This window comes from Salvelinus sp. IW2-2015, unplaced genomic scaffold, assembly GCF_002910315.2.
Source record: "Salvelinus sp. IW2-2015 unplaced genomic scaffold, ASM291031v2 Un_scaffold2431, whole genome shotgun sequence".
NCBI classification, from domain to species: Eukaryota; Metazoa; Chordata; class Actinopteri; order Salmoniformes; family Salmonidae; genus Salvelinus; species Salvelinus sp. IW2-2015.
Window position 1 is genome coordinate 218,971 of NW_019943752.1, and position 19,278 is coordinate 238,248.

At 45.4% G+C, this 19,278-nt stretch overlaps 1 pseudogene; it reads right to left on the reverse strand.

The window, feature by feature from the left end:
- Nucleotides 1-2,894: 2,894 nt before the first annotated feature.
- On the reverse strand, nt 2,895-18,084 carry LOC112073939 (girdin-like; annotated as a pseudogene).
- Between the last annotated feature and the right edge of the window lie 1,194 nt (nt 18,085-19,278).

Sequence of the window (19,278 nt, forward strand, 5' to 3'; positions counted from 1 at the left end):
ATTCAATACAAGTTAATGTACAAATGTATAATAGATGTGATATAAATTCATTAGAACATTTAATTCGAACAAAAATTGATGTTTAATGACATCATGGAAATGGCTGTGCTGAGAAAAATGACAAAAAATATATAAATTCCTGAATGTATGATCGCATCATTATCAGATATTTTTCTAGACAAATCAAAGACAATTATATTACTGGTAAAGTGGTGTGTTATGAAGTTTTAATTCTGAAGCTTGCAGGGACAGAATGCCCGAAGTTGCAGAATCATCCAGCAAGCAAAGTTAGGAGCACTTATTATAATGCCTTTATCAGCTGTTGAATTCAAGGGGATGCCATATTAGGAATCCGCTAGGAGTTCCTACCCTATTTCATGAATAATCATTTGATTTCATGTGTAGCTGACTACTGCTAAGTAGGCCTACCATCTCATTTAAATTACTGCACCGTTGGAGCTAGGAACACAAGCATTTCGTTCAACCTGCAATATCATCTGCTAAATATGTAATGTTCATATATATCGCAGTACAATGTTACCTGAACAATACTCTACTACACAGTGTGTGTGAGCCTCAGTCTATATGCCATTCATTGGCATAAAGTATTGAGCCTCTGCTAAAATACTATTATTTTTCTAAATGTTCTTGGTGAACTATAGGCGCGGGTACGCCTACACTTCCCAGGTGAGGAAAAGCGCAGGGCTGAGGGCACTCATTTCTGTGACAGTGCGCGCACGTCCCGCGCTTTACGCACGGCCTCTTTGCAGTAATGCATAAACGTTGTTATGGTGTTATGACACTAGCTTACTCGATATTTTATAATCAATTAAAAATAGAAAATTAAACTTGTTTACATTTGTTTATGGCTATAGCTTGTGAAAACCGAATTAGAATTCCATTCCGATTTCGAAACAATGTGTAATGACGTATTCCATCTCTGTGCGACCGAGAGGATCACAATGTCGACGCTTCACATGGAACTCCAGAACCCAAGAGATATGTTCAGAACTCTCAAAAAATCTTCAGTTCTTTGATCGACAAACATCGAGAGAGACAGCATTATTATGGCAAGCTTCATTCATCTTCCCTGAAGACAGACATTGTTCCTTAAGGACAACGAAGTCAATTCATTAGGAACAAAAACATACATTTCCGTCTTTAAATACAAATATTAATTAATGTGTGATTCTTAGTGGAAAGAAAATAAAAAAACGTATAAGGTTTGGCTTTAGGCGTTTGTTGTTAGTTACCAAACAATGTAACCATACAAAATGAGGTTTTCCAGCTGACTATGGTGTTACTAGGCCAATGAAATACTATATGTCCCAAGTATCTCTCCTTCCACCCAAAATGTGCACTTGTTCACCCCCTTCACTGATTTGAAAGAAATGACTGGTATATTAAATATGGTTAATATTTACTAGCCAATGTTTTTAGATTGTTGAAACTATTGAATGAGTTGCACACTTCAGGAGAAATAAGATGTTTATTGGGATGCATGAAGAATATGAAGAATGCAATGAAGAATAATTGCTGAAATCAGTTAGTTAACCCTGTGTTGGTGTTTCTTTCAGGGTGGATCTCAACGGTAACCGAACTCAAACACTGTGGATCCAATTCAGAGAGTCAGAACATCCGTCAGAGCGTTGCAGAGTACTTGGTGACAAGTACCACTACGCGAATGCCATCGACAGCTCTCTGCTCTGGTCTGTTGGGTCACCCCCTACATTCCCCAGCTCTGAAAGGAAGAAGCTTCCCTCTGTAAGAGCTTCTTCCTGGATGAGGGAGCCACTGACACTCCTGCAGACTCCCAGGTTATGTCCACCAGTGTATCCATCGAGGAGACAACCTGATCCAGTCTGATACAGCGCCGTGTCTCAGGTTCTGTTCACCAGTGTTGACCGTCGTGGAAGAATGACCTTGATCCAGTCTGCTTGTGCAGCCTAGTGTCTCAGTTCTGCCACCAGTGTTGACATCGTGGAGAATGACCTGATCCAGTTGCTGCAGCTAGTGTCTCAGGTTCTGTCACCAGTGTTGCCATTCGTGAGAATGACCTGATCCAGTCTGCTGCAGCCTAGTGTCTCAAGTTCTGTCACAGTGTTGCCATCGTGGAGAATGACCTGATCCAGTCTGCTGCAGCCTAGTGTCTCAGGTTCTGTCACCAGTGTTACAACGTGGAGAATGACCTGATCGTCTGATACAGCCTAGTGTCTCAGGTTCTGCTTACCAGTGTTGCCATCGTGGAGATGACCTATCCAGTCTGCTGCAGGCTAGTGTCTCCAGTTCTGTTCACCAGTGTTGCCATGGTGGAGATGACCTGATCCAGTCTGCTGCAGCCTCATGTCAAATAAGAGGCCACTTTAAAATGAGCAGTTTTGTCACACAACACAATGCCACAGATGTCGGAAGTTTTGAGGGAGCGTGCAATTGGCATGCTGACTACGTAAATGTTCACCAGAGCCGTTGCTAGAGAATTCAATGTTCATTTCTTTACCATAAGCTGTTTCCAATGTCGTTTTAGCGAATTTGTCAGACCACACCAGGGACCGAGGAGTATTTCTGTCTGTAATAAACCCCGTTTGTAGGGAAAAACTTATTCTGATTGGCTGGGCCTAGCTCCCCAGTGGGTGGGTCTGGCTGCCAGGTGGGTGGGCCTATGCCATCCAAGGCCCACCCATGACTGCACCCCTGCCCAGTCATGTGAAATCCATGGATTAGGACCTAATGCATTTATTTCAATTGTCTGATTTCCTTATGTGAACTGCACCTCAGTAAAATCTTTCAAATTGTTGCATGTTGCGCTTATATTTTTGTCTGCACATTTTCTTGAGAATTACATGCATTCTCACTCATAACCTCTAGAATACGAAATCAAAACAGACTCAACGTAATATATTAAAGGAATGAAAAGGGCTTTATTCAACTGTGGCTCCTGAAGTCCATGCACACATTTACATTTACAAGGTTTCATCTTCACTGAGGACAATCTCAGTATTTGATTTTTGCCGAGACAATGAAAAGCAAACAAACAAACAAGCTGAACAAACCAAACAAAAACTCAGTCCCCACATGACATGACACATGACATGACACATGACATGACACTGATATGACACATGACACGACACATGACATGGCACTCGACCGAGGAACCATATTGGTGTGTTTTTCCTAATAAGATGATTACTGATTGTGTTTGTTGTTATAAGTTCACTGTAATGTCCAGCGTTCTGAACTAACATGGTAATGTAATGTACATGTTGTCTACTAGTCTGTATGTAATATCAACACTCTGGACAGAGAGCTATGGTTTTCCGGTTGAAGGGTTTATGTGTATAACTAGATCTACTGTGTGGGAACAACAAAAAGTACATATGAATAGGGAGTTTAAGCATTTGTAGATTGACACGGCCTATAAACAAAAATAAAAACAAAATATCAACACAGGCTTAAAAATACTAATAAACATAGGCCGCATAATACTGAAAACTTTTGTCAACCAACAAAGGAAGACTGTCGATGTGCTTTTTTGAAAACAACAACTTATTCCCTAAAAGTACATTTTATTTACATCTTCATTTGGACTAAATATAAAAATCTGTACATTAGAGAAACAAGTATAGTATGTGAATGTGTCTTTGTATGTTCTCAATTCATCTTATCATTATATACAGTCTAAATCTCAGCCCAAAAACAGAGATCTTATATACTCTATAACACAATGTTATAATGTCTAGGACTTCATTGTGAAAAGTGCCTAAAACCAAAAACATCACTACTTCAAAAGCACCTATAAGGAGAAGAACAGTTATTGCATCAACACAATAGGAAATCATTATGATGTTTGCTTCTCTTTTAAACAATGTTGGTACTACGTTGGTAATGATTAGTACTAGTTGGTAATGTTGGTACTACGTTGGTACTGACATTCACAACTCCCTGTATCTATTGCAGAACTCAATACAGGACTGTATACATGCAACTACCAACTGCTTGTCATCAGCAATCAGCACTGAGTCATTTCCACAGTATTACTCTCACAGTCTTCTTGTCCTCCATTTTGGCTCCGTAATTTCCATGCGTCCGGTGCGCGTGCCGTTAGTGGACTCCTGACTCAGCGGCGAGCAACTGACGTTACGCACCAGTTCTGGGTTCAGACAGAGGAAAGTCTGGTTCTTACGTTATTATTGCCGTTGTTACTAGTAGTGGTGGTGACTACCGACTCGCTAAAGATAGTGTCTGAGAAGACAGAGTCTAGGTTGAACGGGGTGCCACGAAGAGGGATTCCTGGCAGGTGGATTTGGGTCGATCGATGGCTATGCTGGGTCTCTGGGGGGTTTGCTTGGTGGTGGTGGTTGATTATTAGTGTCTCGTTCTTCTGGATTGTTCTGCTTGTTCTGATTCTGATTAACCGTGTCCGTCTCCTGATTCGGGCTCCCATCAGATTCCATAGATAGGTAAGGGACCTACTTTCGCCATCACCCTAGAGTCACTGTTGACACTGGATCGTCGCGAGGAACCCTCGGCTGTTGAGATGACGCTACTGGCCCGTGGTAGAGAGGTAGGAGACCATGGCCCTCTTAGACGCGCCTCCTTCCCAACGGGGTGGAGAAACAGTTGAGACACCCAGACACCGAGGAAGATTTACCCTGGACGTAGAGCACCGCGATCGGGGACATGGCTGAGGCTCGGGTGGTGGTGGTCTCCGGAGCTTTGTTCAGACCTAATCCAGATCGAGATAGTACGGCAACCTGTCCCTGAGCTGTTTTGGGGACATTCCCATCGGAAGGGCGCTGGGGGCTCTGCTCCCGCTGGCACACCTCCTGAGGACACTCCTTCTGGGCCAGGGGTCCTGGGTGCTACCCACCTCCCTCCCCCTACAGGGAACTGAACCCTGGGTGTTTGCTATGGCAATAGGTGAGGAGTTCTTTACTCCTACCCTCTCTCTGTGYTTGTTRCTGCTGGTGTGTGTTAAGGARGTGGATCGCTGCTGTGTGTGTGTGGTCGGCGAGGGGTTCTGCCGTGTGTGTCGGGGGGTGGAGGTATCGCTAGGCGGAAGGCAGGAGGAAGAGGAGCGGCGGGATGACGGAGGCGGCTGGACCGGGCTACTGCCGTTGGACCAGGGTTCGTTGTCGAGGCTGAACTCTCCGCTGCTCTGGCTCTGGGCACGGCTCGGCACGCCATTCAGACCTGGGGGAACCGCGGAGAGAACGYCTCTTTAGGTTACACCAACAGCAGGCTACACTCTTGATTACAACTGTCTGGAAAATGTATGCATTTTCACAATGTATTATAAAGACKTTTTATGTAAAATAAACATAGCATARGCGACAATACAAGCTAGTAAATGCATGTTTCATTATTTCTGCCTATAGAGGGCAGTATTATCAAGCTGTTCAGACTAATGCCTACTTTGAGCAAAATAAGAGATTAACTTGAAAAAACGTCATGTTAACAGATATTGATTTATTATTCATTTTACCTCCTTATACATCTGTATACATGTGCTGCATCCCAAATGGCACCCTATAGAGCTCTGGTCAAAAGTAGTGCACTGTGTACTGAATAGGGTGCCATTTGGGAACCCTCAAATAATGAGTTAGCGGGATGTTGTTTACCGTGGTTTTGTAGTTCATCACCGTCGTCAAAGTCAGTCGCCACAGCACTGTCATTATAATCCTTGTCTGTGCAACACAAAATGGCAGGGGWCGGAAAATGAGACAACACTGTGTGGGTATSCAGGAGTGAGGCGGTGTTGTGGTCAAACTGGTCAGGTTAAAAGCAAGAGAAGCAAATGGGAAGTGGTAGTGTTCATTCAAACAAACAGAATTGCAGATGTTTGAAGCAACACATCCCTACAGAGACGTTGTAGCTCAAACCCCTTAGCAAATGTACCCTTGTAGCAYGATTCTTAAAACTACAGCAAAAGGTGTTCATAGCAGATAGCTGATGAAGATGTCAAATGGAAGGACGTAATATGGATGGTGGAATGACTCTACCTGTCAAACATGGCTCATYGCTATCAGTGGCAGCGGCAGCAGCAGTGGTGGTGGGATAAAACAAAGGAGTGGTGGTGGGCTGGTGTTGATGGTTGATGATGGACAAGATGGAGTCGCTCATGGATGAGGTCATAGACTCCTTCCTGGATCTGTCATTCTTGAYCTCTGACCCCTCTAGCTGCTCAGGGTCCTCAGACAGGGTTGAGGGGTACACCAAGTCATTCAGTTTGTCCAGGTCATTCAGGGCTGGGGGTGGAGGTGGAGAGAGATGACTTGAGTTGCCTCTGGTAATGGGGAAGTCCTATATTTTCTTTCCCTTCCTGTCTTTCATTCAAAGGAGAGAAGGTTCTACACACTTCACTTGAAAAGTATGACGTTTATCAATAACTACGGTTTTAGCCKCACAACCTCCGTCAGAGTCTTCCTGCCTTCCAGCAATGTGGTCCCGAGAAACTAAAACATTATGCAGTACCAGTGTTCTGCAATGCAGTATTCCCCCGACCTCTTGTGTAACTCTACAGAACTGCATGGAGAACTGAAGAGTAAAAATATATATGGTGGCGGATGCTTATGCTAACAGAGAGAAAGAGTGGGTATGGGTATCAAAATTGCAATATATAGCAATATTATGGCTGAACTCAATAATAGGAAGGTTGCCAAGCTGCACACTTGGCAGAACTCTACACGGAATTACACAGAGTATTGTCTAGGASKATTTCTGCTGCAYTCATTAAAACAATGGTAGACTAAAGAATAAGGTAAAGCATAGTTCACTAGCCTGGGTCCCAGATCTGTTTGTGCTGTCTTGCCWACTTTSTATGGAMTTSTCAATCCTAAGAAGTTGGCAAGACAGCACAAACAGATCTGGGACCCAGGCTAATAGTTCGCTAATGATGAGAAAATAGGCAGGTTGCAGCCAAGATGAGGTAGTCACGAGACATCGACCCATCATGTTTCTTACACATGGAACGACGAAAGAAGGACTTGACTTTGTCCTTATCCTTCAGTCTGTTCCTCATAAGGGGAAAGATTTTCAGAGTGGACACTTTACRGTGTGGGACAACAAGGGACAGGGGAGGGAGAAACAGGGGAGGATGAAGGGAGGGGAACGGAGAGAACACGTTAACACACACAAAACAGACATGKGGAAAGACAGAAATAGACAAAACACGAGTTTGGCCTTATTGAGGGAAGGATCCACGTAAAGAAACATGCAGACATACCCATAGTGCAACACTAAGTAACAACTGTTTCTGCATGTCTGTCATAGAAACCCACGTATACAACACAGCCCTCAAACTACACTCTGGACCTCCAAGACAGTTCCACTGCCTTTTTTAAATTGTTCCCCTCCAATCAGGGACTGATTTAGACCTGGGGACACCAGGTGTGTGCAATTAATTGTTATGTAGAACAGAGAAGCAGCAGGCTCCGGACCTCGTAGGGTCAGAGGTGAGTTATCCTGCTATACAGGGTAGATACAGACAGAGCAGCCCTACATMTTACCACTTCAGAAGTCAAGTGTGTATGAGGATTTCTTACCCAGGACTCCTATACAATGGCACAGCAACAGATGAGCTTCCAACAGATCATTTTTATTCCTTCTCATAGATATCTGTGTAAAAAGCCTGGGAGGCGGGTCTATCTTGATACAAATAGGAGGAGTCTGTCTTGTAGGGCCGTAAAATAAAGATGTAGCAATTGAGTGACTTCTGTCTCCCTGTCCAATCGGTGGTGGCTGGGGGAGGTTCCCTGCAGTAACTGGCTCCGCCCATATGTTCTATCCCTGATGGCCGTGGCTGCGGGGTCGGCCGTGGCGGGGGAAGGGGCCTAGCTGTCGCTTTCTCTTCTTGGCCTATAGCTCGTAGCAGGGCGGGTGGGCCTGCGGTGATGGCGGAGCGTGATTGGACAGCCCGTTTCTGCCTGGCCTATCAGGGCTCTCAGACGGGACCAATGGGAGGGGATAAGGAGGTCATACTCACTGCTGCTCCTCCGGGGGGAGGTGGTGGACCCACCCGAGCCGTCCGAACCCACGAAGGAGTCGTTGTCCTGGCAACAGGGAGCAGAGGGGGAGGTGGGCGGGAGGGCCTCGAAGGACCCGGAGCGTGTGGGGGTGAGGGAGCGATGGTGGTCAGAAGAGGAGGCGGGGCCACAACGCTCGCGGCTCCTCGGCTTCATCAGCTTCCTCATTTTCAGGGCGATCCAGTTCCCACGCCTCGGGAAATATAATATATATATAAAATATAAAATCGATATAGAAAAAGAAAAACTTTGTCCCTGATGGGAAAATTGTCTTAAAAATAAACAGGTAAAACTAACTAATACTGTATCCAAACTAATGAATCTTGTCACTGTCAAAGTGAATTCATTTCCTGTCCAAACGGCACTGTACCTCCGTGGGGGTGAGGGGTCATAGAACTTATACTGATCCATGATCTTCTCCTCCAGCTTCTCCTTCTGTCTCCTCAGCTCGTTCAGCTTGTCTCTGAGAGGAGAGAGAGAAACACCGTGTTTCACACAGAGAGGTAACATCAACAGAAGAGGTGTCGCTGCCGCAAAGACGGCTGGTGTGTTTACGTCTTAGAATAAACTCTGACATGAACTGTCTCAACCGTCCACAAGTACTTGTCGCACTCGGCACTTTAAACACACCATCAAACCCGAGGTCGTATTTATTAGGGCAGCAAACGGAAGAAATGGAATGAACAGTGAGGGACTACCATGTACCTCGTCCAATTAAGGAACTCTCATTTCCGTTTTCCGTTGCAAAGCGTTTTCCGTTGCATGCCGCAACGAATATGACCAGGTGAAAAGAATGTGAATTGTTATATTTCCATACTTTCATACATATTACAACATAGCTTGTAGTGCCCCATAATGTCCAGAAGATTAAACTCAAAATGGGGGAGATTTATGTCCAATAGGCCAACTTGCACGCCACAGACCGTAGTAGGGGATCCAGGAGGACGCACGTGTTGTGGGCAGAAGATATCTAAGTAAGACCTCGGTGTAATAATATATGAGTATATGTACTAGTAGCTGAGAGAACGTGCACACGTAGGTCGCTCGCCACGCGATGTTAATACATCCTTGTAGTCTCTGTACAGAAGCTCACGCCAGGGTTATGTGTGTGTCGCTCGAGTCCAGATTCACTTATTTATGTATGCGTATCCATGTGTATGATGTATGCGTGATGGCTACTGAGAGATAAATGACGTCATACAGGTGTAAGGTAGGGGGATAAGGCTTTGGTGTGTTCGCAGTGCTGTCGGAGAGTATATGGTAGTCTCACTCGCCATAATGAGACGCTCTCGCTCGACTAAGGTGTGGAGAGCCATTGCAGCATAGTACACACAGCAACATGGCTCGCACACTAGAGATTGTCATAGACAGATCATTATGAGAAGCCGGAGATATCAAACTCGCGCTCTGGCTCGTAGGATATGTTCCTACCACCTCAGTCTCGCCGTACTAGATTGTCAGATTCTGTGACTCACTCTTCTAAGGGTGACAGGCCGGAGACGCACTTGCTGTGGTGTCAGTGACAGACTGAACTGTCTCATATAGAGATGTCTGGGTATATCTCACCGCGGCTTCGAGTTCACAGGTCTGAGATGCTGGATGAGGAGTAGATGCGAGGGGGATTAAGGACTCTCGCGCTTGTTCGCGCGGTTGAGCACTGTAGGTGTCGAGTTTATGCACTGAGGATAGAGAGTGGTGAGTCGCTGTGTGGTTGCTCACGCTGCTGTTTAGGGTAGGGAGTAGATTGGTCACACTGGTTGTAGAGACGGTGTTGGGTTCATATAATGTTCACTCGTACCTCTACGCAATGTTGATCGATGGAGCTGTGGTCGAAAGGAGCCGCGCGAGCTAGCTCGTTAAGGGCGTATCTACGGGAGCACACGAGTCGATCGCTTTTGTTATAGGATTGATAGCAGCAGCACAAGGGGTAGGTGAGTAGCACGCGGTAAGAATGACCTCGCTAATCGATGGTTTGAAGAGATCAGTTATACTAGTGTGTATACTCAGGAGAGTTGGTGTGTACGCATGTAGGAAAGAGGATGTATAGGAATAGACTCGACAGTCTGTTAGAGCACGATCACAGAAGTGAACTGCGAGAGAGAGATAGATCGTATATAGAGAAATTCATAGCAGTGTGGTCACTGGAGAGCTTAGCTCCACACGGGCTGTAATGAGCCTGGGTTATAGAGAATCGACTTGAGCAAGCTTCTGTGGCTACAGGCTCACGAGTCGATGGCTCTGGCTGGTCTATTCGGGTCAGAAGGTGGAGGGTTCGAAGCCGCACTCCTGACTGTTTTCATTACAATACGATCAACAACACCTTCATTACAACTACAGAATGTTGATCTAGTTTTGATTGATTAAAATGGATGCTTTTAGGTAAATATATTTTTAATTTAACTAAAATGAACCTGGATGGTGAAAGTATTATTAGAAACTGGGTGGTTCGAACCTGAATTTTATGGTCTGACATACCACGGGTATGACAAATTTCTTTTTATTGGTCTAATTACATTTGTAAGCCAGTTTTATATAGCAGTAAGGCACCTCGGGGTTTGTGGTATATGGCCAATATACCACGGCTAAGGGTGTATCCAGGCACTCCGCGTTTGTCGTGCTTAAGAACAGCCCTTAATCGAGTATAATTGGTCCATTTTAGCGCACACCACCTCGAGCCTTATTGCTTAAATATATCCTTCATACCTCACACTGGTTGGTGAGCTTGGTGTTGGTGATGTCTAGCTGTTGGTACTGCTCTCTGAGCTTGTTGAAGTCGGACTCTAGCTTGGTCTGCTCCAGCTTGGTGCTGTTCAGCAGGGTCTTCATGTTCTTATGGTCCGCCTGGAGCTCCTCCTGATCCTTCAACAGCTGACGGTACGTCTGGTTCAGCCTGGGGGCACATAGAAATATACATAGAAGAAACACTCTGACAAAGTAAGGCSAAAACATATTGATAAGAACAACAGTTAGACAAGCAAAGTTSTCTGAATTCTATGTAAAAAGCTATCAGCCTGTAACTATCTTTATTGTGAGCTTATGTGTGTAGTGAGCTATGCTGTGTGTAGAGGGAGTCTTTGTCATCTTTAGGAGATGCTGTGTGTGTGTGTGTGTGTGTGTTATGCTATGTGCGTCCCTCACCAGTCCTTCTCATCCCGGAGCTGTCGACACTCTGAGGCGGTGGTCCTGTGCTGCTCCTTCTCCACAGACATCTTGTCCTGCTCCTCTCTCAGAGCCTTCTCCAGACCCTCTAGTTTGGCCTTCTGCTGCAGCAGYGTTTTGTACCTACAGCAACACACCATCGTGGTTATTTAGAGAGCTTTCCCCTCGGTTGCTGTTTTCGTTGTTGTTGCATGGATGGGAAATGAGTGTCACAGCCAYTGATGAGTGTCTTTGATAAAATATGAATGGGTAGAACCTATATACTGTAGTTTTAAAATCCACATGATTTTTCAAGATCCATTTGACTTGGTGGCACAACAGATATCCTCATTGTTGCACGAGAACATAACATAGCAACACAAAAAAATGTACTTTATTGTTGAGAGGTGGAATTTAAGCAACCATTACTCAAGCATTCAAATTGTATATCATGACCCATGACTCTACCTGTCCTCCAGCGTTCTATGCTCCAGCTCCAGAGTGCGGTGGACGTTCTTCAGACAGCCGTGTTTTCCCATCAGGGCCTCGTAGTCCATGGCTTGTCTCTCGTGCAGCGCCGCCAGCCTCTCGTGGTCCCTCAGGAGCTGGTCGTACACGCCGCGCAGCTCCTCGCGCTCACGCATGGCCACCTCCTTATCACCCTCAGTGCTGGATTGTTGGCATTGGAGCTGAGCATTCTGGGCCAGGAGTGATGCACTCTGGGAGTTCAGAGTGGACTTCTCCACCTGTGGATGGATAGGAGTGGAGATGAYTATTATGTGAGAAAAGGTTGTAATTCAAAGGTATGAGTTTATACTGTATAAGATGAAATACTACTCATACCATGTATGAAAGGACTCTATAGGAAGTGGTTCACATTTAACAAATCAACTAAAGTTGCATTCAAACTGCTTCATGTAACACCACCCTTACAGTATCAGGTTCCATTAGAATGGCATTATATGAGGCAACTTGAGTCCTAGGTATAAAAACAAGATGCATCTAATGCATAATGGATATCTGCACACAGATTTCACTTCAAAATAAAAGTACTCACTTCAAAATAAAAGTTCATATTTTGGAAGCATTAAATCAGTGTGTGTGTATTTGTGTATTTTGAGTATCTCATCAGTATACTGGGAGTATATTAGTATATCAGGAATGTTGCTCCTCTAACCTGCAGGTTAGCGTTGTGTGTCTGGAGAGCCGTGTTGTTCTCCTGCAGGGAGGCGGTCTGTCTCTGCAGGGCCAGGATCTGAGCCTGCAGGCCGTCTGACTGGGTCTCCAGCTGTCTGAGCTGGGCCTGCAGTGCCTGACGCTCTGCCTGCAGTGTGGCATTCTGCAGTAGGGGAGGAAAAGAGGGACAAGTCAATAATACATAGAAAAAATGGGAAGCTGGTGTTGATCCATAGTAATAGTCTGGTTGAGATGGATAACAGTTGCATTAAYGTGGCAATGTAATGTAATTAAATAATGAAGCGTCTGCTAAATGACTAAAATGTAAAGTAGGTTTGACTTCTATCATCCCATAGTCATTATTGGGAGGACTTTAAACAAAGTCAGATGCATTTCAGAAWATATAAACATTGAAATAAGAGCATCAAATTTASTGCTTAGTCACAACATGATGACACAAAGTTCTCCACTCACGTTCCTCTCCACCTCGATGAGGCGGTCCTTGACCCTCAGCAGCTCCCTGGTRGCCTCCTGGCTCTCCCACTGCCAYCCGCTTACCGCCCTGTCACTCTCCCTCTGAGGGGTGGGGCTACGGGCCGCATGCTCCTCCTCCTCCCTCTGCAACAGGGCTTCGTAGTTCAGACGCACCTGTAGGGGGTCAAGATCAAAGGTCAGATACCGCTACTGAGCGAGGCCATTTGTCAACTTCAGGCTTCAATATGCTTTGAAAAAGAATTCCAATGTAAAAGTGAATGAATGTAGACAAGGTATAGTTTCCCTTTGAAACGGAGGAACTTTAGGCCAGACTCACAGTCTTGAGCTCTTGACGTAGCTGCTGGTTGAGGGTGGAGGACTCCTGCAGACGAGCYTCAACGGCAGCCATCTTGTCTTCTTTGATCTGCAGGGACCTCTTCAGAGACGACTCCAGCTCAGACTCCAACATCTTGAACCTACTGCGGAGAGGGAAATAAAATAAAGGGGGATTTAGAACAACACGTGGGGGAGGGGAAAGTAGACATATTTTTCTGTATTTTGTCACGGACTTGAAAAATAACTCACCAATCTATTGTTATGTGTATAACACAGCCATTCACRAACTGAATTGAAGATTTGTGTAACTATCACCTAACCTGGTTTATGGGGGGTAGACTAAATCAGTTGCATGAACCGCGCTGTGTCCAGTGTTTCACCTGTTGTCTGGAGTTTCCTCGTCACTCTGTGGTGATGCGTCCTGGTTGAGGACTCTCATCTCCAGCTCGTGGGCCAGCCTCTCCAGCTCATTCTCCCTCTGCTGGGTCTTCAGCTTGTCACTCACCAACTCCTACAGAGGAAAAGAACGGTCAGACCATATCGGTTTTTTGTATCATCATATATTTCAGACTCCTCTTGCAGCCATGTAAAGCTCTTGTGACCAGTTAACTATTTATCAGAGAGCTGTTAAATCAAAAACAATGACATGTGATCTAAATCGCCACGACTTCAAGGTTGCTTAACTTTATCTTTCCATAAGGAAACTTACAAATCTGTCATGTCAGGCACACTGAAATAACATGAGTTAACACATAAGAAGCTAACGCTGATCTGATGGTGTCACCTCTCTCAGGTGACCAGGGCCTCTGCTGATCGCTCCTGCTTGGCCAGCTCTCTGTTATCCCTCTCCAGCCCCTTGACCCTCTCCTCACCTCCTTCAGCCTCTCCACCTCCTTCCCATCCCCTGTTAATAATTTAATAGAAATATAAACCATTTAGCAGATGCTTTTATCCAAAGCAACTTACAGTACAGTCAGGGCACACATGTTTGTATATTGTATTGTATATGAGTAGATACATTTGTATACGAGTGCATACTTTTTTATACAGTTGAAGTCGGAAACAGGTACAAAAGTATCTATATCCACAGTAAAAACGAGTCCTATATCGACATAACCTGAAAGGCCACTCAGCAAGGAGAAGACACTGCTCCAAAACCGCCATAAAAAAGCCAGACTACGGTTTGCAACTGCACATGGGGACAAAGATCGTACTTTTTGGAGAATGTCCTCTGGTCTGATGAACAAAAAATAGAACTGTTTGGCCATAATGACCATCGTTATGTTTGGAGGAAAAAGGGGGAGGCTTGCAAGCCGAAGTAACCATCCCACCGTGAAGCACTGGGGTGGCGCAATCATGTTGTGGGGTGCTTTGCTGCAGGAGGGACTGGTGCACTTCACAAAATAGATGGCATCATGAGGATGGGAAATTATGTGGATATATTGAAGCAACATCTCAAGACATCAGTCAGAAAGTTATAGCTTGGTCGCAAATGGGTCTTCCAAATGGACAATGACCCCAAGCATACTTCCAAAGTTGTGGCAAAATGGCTTAAGTGTCAAGGTTTGGAGTGGCCATCACAAAGTCCTGCACTCAATCCTATAGAATATTTGTGGGCAGAACTGAGAAAGTGTGTGCGAGCAGGGAGGCCTACAAACCTGACTCAGTTACACCAGTTCTGTCAGGAGGAATGGGCCAAAATTCACCCAACTTATTGTGGGAAGCTTGTGGAAGGCTACCAAAAGGCTACCCAAAACGTTTGACCATAGTTAAACAATTTAAAGGCAATGCTACCAAATACTAATTGAGTGTATGCAAACTTCTGGCCACTGGGAATGAGATGGGCCAGAAGATTTGATTTGATTTGATGAAAGAAATAAAACTTAAATAAATCATTCTCTCAACTATTATTCTGACATTTAACATTTTAAAGTAAAGTGGTGATCCTAACTGACCTAAGACAAGGAATTCTTCTTGGATTAAATGTCAGGAATTGTGAAAAACTGAGTTTAAATGTATTTGGTGTATGTTAAACTTCCGACTTCAACTGTACATGTGATCCAGCGGGAATCAAACCCACAACCCTGACGTTGCTAGCACACCGATCATATCATGGTGACCATTAGCATCATACCTGTTCTCTCTCTCCAGACTAGCCACCCTCAGGTTGCTCCCGTCCAGGGTAGAGTCCTGGATCTCTGCTGTTGCCTCAGCCTGCGGTTCTCCTTCTCCAGCCTCCTCTTATCTTCTCCAGGCCTGAAGCCTCCTGCTCCAGGGTCTGCTTCTCCTGCTCCAGCTGCTCCATGCGCCGCGAGAGAATCCTCAGCTCTCCAGCCAGCCTGCAGGATCTGGTTCTCAGCCTCCAGCTCGTGGACCTCGGCCTCCAGTCGCTGGAGCTTCCGGCCTGGAGGTGAGTGGATGTATGGATGGAAGGGTGTGGGGGTGGATGGATAGGTGGTTGGATGGATGGGCATGTGCGAGGGTGGGTGGATAAAAAATAAATAATAATACGTCTGAATTAATATAGGCTACTTCATTAATCACCAATCATCAATTATTAGGTTTGCCGGCATACAGAGCACAAAAATCAACAGGCATATGGATCCCTGAACAAATAAAGCGTTTCACATTGCCCCATTCAATGCCCTCTGTATCTAACGCAACAGAGCCGAAACGCTACAAAGAGACAGCAGTACCACAACATTCTCACAGAAGACCAACCTGTGTTGTCAGGGCAGCCTGAAGCCGCTGGTTCTCTGTGTCAGGGCTCTACACTTAGCTTCCAGACGCTCTGTGTGCTTAGTGGATGACGAGGAAGCCCTCGTCTGCAGCCCCGTGCTACTGTTCTCCCGACCGTGGACTCTTGTTCTTAGGGCGGGTAGAGGTGTCGCGAGTCAGAGACACTGAAGCGCCTGGTTGAAGGAGATTGCGGGTGTTGTCTTTAGCTACTGCTTCCGGGTCAGCCATGGGGTCACTCAGATGGCAAGACTCTCCGTCTTCGAGTTGGCCTTTCTCTTGCTTTCTGAAGGTCCATCTTCTCCTTGAGGGTCTCGCTCTCTCTCTCCAGTCGGTCAATCTCTCCCTCTAGGTCGACCGACACTCCGTTGCACTTTGGGTCCCTGTGATGTGATGTGTCTATGTCAATGTCACAATCTCTTTGATGACCAATTCAGACTGCTCCCAGGAGGTGTTGTCTAAACTGCCAAGGTACTCTCTAACCACCTCAGCCTAATAAACAAGGAAACACGACCAACATTTTCACATGGAAATACCACCGTTCACTGCTATAGTTCGATAGAGTCGACGGAATCCAATGTGTGGGTTGATGGTTGTACGTGTGCTCCCTGAGCAGCTGGTGTGTCTATTGTTTCATGTTTGTGGTCGTGGTCCCTGGCTAGTTACCGTGTTTGTGGGTCGCTGGCTGTCCCTCCGCGTGTGCTCATGGTTATGGTTGTGCTGCGGTCCCAGGCTGAGGTCAGCAGCTCTCAGATCCTCTATGGTCCTGAGCAGGCTTTGGTTCTCTCTCTCCAGCCTCAGCAGATGACTCCTGGTCCCATCAACCACCTCCTCACCCAGAGACTTCTGACCTGAACACAACCATCAGACCGAAAGGATGACAGGAAATACGAACTAGCTGTTACATAACCTCCACTATGAACAGACAGGTGAGATAATGACTGAAATGAATGATCTTATTGAAGTTATCCTTTTTGCGCCATATAGAGATAGTCCATAACGTTAGAATGATATTTCACATGTCACTTCTCTTCCCATAAGTACCATTGCTCCCACGGGCAGATGAAGTGGGTAGAGTAAGACTGTCAGCCTTACCCTTGTGAGTTGTCGGGGCTCCTGGAGAGCTGCTCCAGCTCCCATCCCAGGTGCTGTGACTCCTCCATGCCTCCTCCTCTGGGCCAGCTCCAGGGCCAGGTTCTCCTCCTGCAGCTCCTCCATGCGCCTCCTGTCCACCTCCTTCTCCTGGGAAGGGCCGAGAGAGAGGACGAGGGTGAGATGACGTTGTTATTCTAAAGATATTCAACTTCCTATTTCTCTATCTACTTCGTTGAAAGTATGACCTTTTGCCCAGGGCACACACATGTCCACAACATAACCCAAGCATGTATGATCCTCTTTGTCCATCAACCTGTTCCATCGCAATGTATCTCCAATACACATCCTCCCCGGCACTAAGACCAGTCCCTTTCCTATCCTTCCCTTAAACCTGTTTCCCCTCAACGTTATATTAACCACCGTTTACATACATGTAATCCACTGCATAATACTCCGTGTTTTCTACCTGTTCCATGACTGGACCCTGGCGTTGAGCAGCAACTGTGTTTCTCTAGCTGGTGTAGTTTATCAGAGCGGGCCCTCCACCCCTCCAGCTGCTGCTGCAGTACAGCCTTGGTCTCCAGCAACACAGAGTTATCCTCCTTCAGCTCCTACAAGATAAGACACAAATCAACGCTGTTACAAACAAACTCCTGTCGGGTACATGACAACAACAGATTTATGTCAATTGTTAAATGATGAAACACATGAAGTATTGTTTGAGATCTAGCTAAGTTTTTGCAAAGTGCGATAACAGTAATTTGTAAAACCTTCAACATTTGATTTGAAATATTTGTACTTGTGGTTCTTTGCATTCTGAAACGTTCTGATCTAAATTTAACCGTGGACAAAATTCACTTTTTAAGGTAAAACAGCGTTTTGTTTTCAATGTGGCTGTTAATCAYGCTATAYTGTATTGAATGTGTTTCTCCGTACGGTACCGTACCTCCACTTTGGCCTTGTAGAACTCCATGTTGTGTAGTTTCTCGCGGTATCGTCCCACCTCGCTCTCCAGCTTGTCAGCCCTGATGGCCCTCTCTCTCAGGGCATCCAGCTCGTCACGGTACGTACGGGCTGACCGGGCCTCCGCTAGCAACACAGAGTTCTGATACGGACACCGACACGGGAAAGAGTTTTAGCATACATGGGACACCGTCGTGAGGTAAATATACGGCAAAAGTTCTCTCAAGTGGGGAGAGGAAAATGCTGGGAAGTAGCCCCTGTCTTAAAATAAACCTACAGTTTAAACAAAACTATCTACACTGTATTTATCTTTTGAATATTAAAGTCTTTGAATTTCACTGRATGTATGAGAGGTTTCCCTGACCATGTAACCCAGTTGATGTAAAACCATGTTTTAGGCATGAAAATAAATAASAAATCTCTCTTTCTCCTTTCAGGAAAACAGATTTAGGAAGTCAGGAGATCAAGCTACTGTTGTAGAAAACAGTGTTGAGGTGTAGCCACGGTCACTAGCTAAGCACTACGGCTTTATCTACACTAAAGCATAGTGTACATTCATCTGAATAATCTCTGATAGAAGTAAGGATACTGTGTGTCATGTTAGAGAGGAGGTCCATGTGTGTGTGTCCATTTGTAATGTTCAACACTGTATAATATACTATGACATATTTGTAATGTCTTTTCTTGTTTGAAACTTCTGTAGTTCAATGTTTACTGTTAATTTGATATGTTTATTTTTCACTTTTGTGTATTAATCTACCTCACTTGCTTTGAAGCCTAATCGTTAACACAATGTCTCCATTAAGCCCAATGATGTTAGAGATGAAACAGACTTCAATAGACAAGCTCTATCTGAATTAAGAAGATTATGCAGAGATGAGAGAGAGAGAGAGAGGAGAGAGAGAGAGAGCGAGAGAGAGAGAGAGAGAGAGAGGAGAGAAGAGAGAGGAGAGAGAGAGGAGAGAGAGAGAGAGAGAGAGAGAGAGAGAGAGAAGAGGAGAGAGAGAGAGAGAGAGAGAGAGAGAGAGAGAGAGAGAGAGAGAGAGAGAGAGAGAGAGAGAGAGCAGAGAGAGAGAGAGAGGAGAGAGAGGATCCTGAAGGATACAGGAGAAGGTGTCTGGGGATAGTTTGGCCCAGATTCTCTCCTCTGGCATGAACCTCCAGGGCCTTGCATCGCCATTGTCCACTTTGGCCCTCTTCCTCCCTCCCAGACCTGATTCAGCCCTCCATCTCTTCTCTCTTTATCGCTTTCATTGTCTAACCGGGACATGCTGACTCTAAAGCCCCGGTCAGTACAGTACAGTATCCTCATAATGCAACCCAACACTATCTGTTC